Raw genomic sequence first — 3442 nt, 5'->3', positions numbered from 1 at the left:
ACTAGATGAAAAATGGAATAAGAATGGAAAAGCAAACCCTAGAAAAGATGAAAAGGAGCCTAAGCTTCCAAGAGATCCTCTCCAGAGAGCAAAATTAGGTCTGGCCGTTCTCCCCTGTCAAAAGAATGACTCTGAACTCGCAGTAGGGGTATATATAGGTGAGGAGCGCATCAGAAAATGGGCCCAAGTGCAGCGAGCCACCGCCGGGCGGTTTAAGTGTGCCGCCCGGCGGTTTGCCATAAATCGCCCTACCGCCCGGCGGCAATCGCCATTGCCGGGCGGTTTCCCTCAGATCCGCCCAACGCCAATCGCCATGCCTTCTCCTCGTCCTGGACCGCCCGGCGGTTAAGTGTTCCGCCGGGCGGTCAGTCAACGACCTGTATCTTCAACTCCATTCTTTACTTTTCTCAAATTAGCTACAAAACAATGCAAAACAAGCATAAAATCGCTAAAAACAACTTTTGAGTTTTGCTTGATTCTAGGCTCATTCCGAGTAGTAAAGGGTGTAATTTGGTCCAAATTGACATATGAAAATCACTGTTTTTCAACCTTCATCAACACTCCAAACTTAGAATTTTCCTTGTCCTCAAGCAAAACCAAACAAAAGAACACACAAAACAAAACTTGGCTTAATATTGTTTCATCCAATGCCTAAACAATCCCAAGGTACATGACAAAACCACTCAATTCAATATCCTCAGTGAAATCCAAAATAAGATGCATGCACGCTTTCAATCCAGAGATTGCACAACAGATGTTATACATTATGAATGATCAATCCACTAAGCAAAAATGTATTCATGAAAATTAACAAATTATATCAAGCAAGTGTTTCACTCAATCACTCAAGTGTTTAAGGTGACACTCCAACTCTCAATTATTCACAAGTCACATGAAACAAAATTGTCATTCATCTCAAACAATCAACATCTTTACATGCAACTGTCATCAAAAGGACTTTTCCAAGGCTTGTAATGAGGTTGGGCTAACAAGAAAGAATTGGTTTTTCTAGAATGCAAAATCCTTGAGTCAGGAGAGCTAACAAAACATTCAACATTTACGCACAGCTCTCTCACCAAAATTTCTCATTCCCAACTTCTTCCTTTTTCTTTTTCTTTTGCATTAAGCTCTTCTTCGTGCTTCTTTTCTTTTCTTTTATTTTTCTCATAATTTTTCTCTTTTCACAACAATTGAGCTCAATGCCTTTTACTTGCTTTTTCAATTTTCCCCCGTACAACCCCAAACTTGAACCTTTTCATCACATACAATTAAGCTCATCCCAACTCAAGGTAAAGAATTTCAAAACAAGGTTTCACATACTGTTTAAGGATAAGGTTCAAATAGGATATAATATTTCAAGCACTTTGGGTGAAAATTTGGCCAGAGAAGGGTTTTCAAAAATGGCCTTGATGATAAGACATTCACATGCAATTCAATCGATCAACAAGATTAAGACACTATCATCCATGTTTTCCTGTGAACAATGCATACAACAATAAAAACTCTGGAGCTCAAAATCTCACACATATGTTTTCTCACACAAAATTCATTAATACACCTTGCCTAGCATCATGACCACACTCATAAATTCATCACGCATCTATTTCCTGAATATCAACATGCATTGCCACTTAATTGTCATCCACATCAAATAGCTCCATCATGCACATCAGTCAGTCAAACATTTTCAGAAAAAGTATTCAAGCCAAGAGTACATACCAAAATAAAAATTCAACCTATTCTAGGGATTTAAAATGCAAAAGTGTAAGAAGAAATTCTAGGTTGCCACCTAGTATCGCTTATTTAACGTCACGAGCCTGACCCAAACCTGGTTGACACTTGTCAGTAAGTGCTCTACCTTCCACCACCCATCAGTAGGTGTACCTCCCTGTATCCTTCAGTTTATACCTAAATCTTCTAGCATCCCTCAGTAGATGCTATCCCAGTAGCATTCATCAGTAAATGCTAATTTTTCTAATCTTCATTGGCATCCATTAGTAAATGCCATATCACCTAACATCCATCAGTAGATGCTGTTGAAGCATCCATCAGTAGATGCTATCATCACTGCCATCAGAAGTAGCACATAACCCAAAAATAAAATAAAATAAAATAAAGTAAAATAAAATAAAATAAAATCAAATCAAATAAGATAAAATAAAATAAAATCAAATCAAATCAAATCAACTCAAATAAAATCAAATCAAATCAAATCAAATGAAATAAAATAAAATCAAATAAAATATAATCAAATCAAATCAAATAAAATAGAATAAAATCAAATCAAATCAAATCAAATCACATAAAATCAAATCAAATCAAATCAAATCAAATAAAATAAAATCAAACACCCATCAGTAGGTGTTGATACTCCCCTTTCTTGATATTCTTTTCTTTTTCTTCTTCCTGCTGAATTTCTTCATAAAATTAAGAACACCAAGCTCCTGTTTCCATGTTTCAATCATAGGAACTTTAATCTCCAATTTCTTGAAGATCTCTAACTTGAACTTTTTTCCTTTCCTATGATTTTTCATTTTATGAGGAAGAGGTTTTTCATGTGATCTTTTCTTCTTTCCTCTCTTCCTCTTTTTCTTAATTTTCTCCTTCCTTAACCTTCTCTTTTTCTTTTTCTTTTCTTTCTTTATTTTCACAGTTTTTATCTTTTTTTCTTTTCTTTCAACCACTGCCTTTCCTTTCTCCTCATCATTCTCACTCTCATTCAACTTTTCTGTTTCTATCTCCTCTATCTTTTCCACCGCAACAACTTCTTCTGTTTTAATTTCCTCTTCATACATCTCTAGCTCTTCTTCTTCTCCCTTTTCCTCCTTAACAACCTTATCATTTGTAAAGATAGCGGCTTGACATTCTTCTTTAGGGGTAACTTCAGTATTAACCCTAATAATGCCTAGAGACTTCAGAACATGAGAGTCTTGTTCCTGCAATAAACGTTCTTGAGTTTCCCCCAATGTTTCTTTGTGTACAGGAGATTGTTTTTGTTGTAAACGTTGTTGGGCTTCCCCCAACGTTTCTTTTGGTACAGAGAATACGTACTGCCGCAAGAATTGTTGGACTTCCCCCAACGTTTCTTTTGGTATAGAGAATAGTTCTTGCCGTAGACGTTCTTTAACTTCCCCTAACGTTTCTTTTCGCGAAGAGGACTGATGCCCTAAGTGGTTTCGATATATATTTGAATAAGGGTCCCACCCGTGGTTGAAACTATTTTGGTAGAATTGAGTGCCTACAGAATCAAATTCTTGTCCAAACTGCATTCTGCAAAAATTAGGCACAAAGCCCTAGAAAACATTTATTAGAACAAAAATAAAAAAATAAACATAAAATCAAGTCAAATTCAATCAATTCGCACTACTAGAAAAATAAACCTCGAGTCCCCGGCAACGGCGCCAAAAACTTGTTAACAAATTGGCAAGTGTACCAAATCGTA

The sequence above is a fragment of the Vigna radiata genome, unplaced genomic scaffold, assembly GCF_000741045.1.
Source record: "Vigna radiata var. radiata cultivar VC1973A unplaced genomic scaffold, Vradiata_ver6 scaffold_95, whole genome shotgun sequence".
NCBI classification, from domain to species: Eukaryota; Viridiplantae; Streptophyta; class Magnoliopsida; order Fabales; family Fabaceae; genus Vigna; species Vigna radiata.
Note: the sequence above shows the minus strand (reverse complement) of the source record.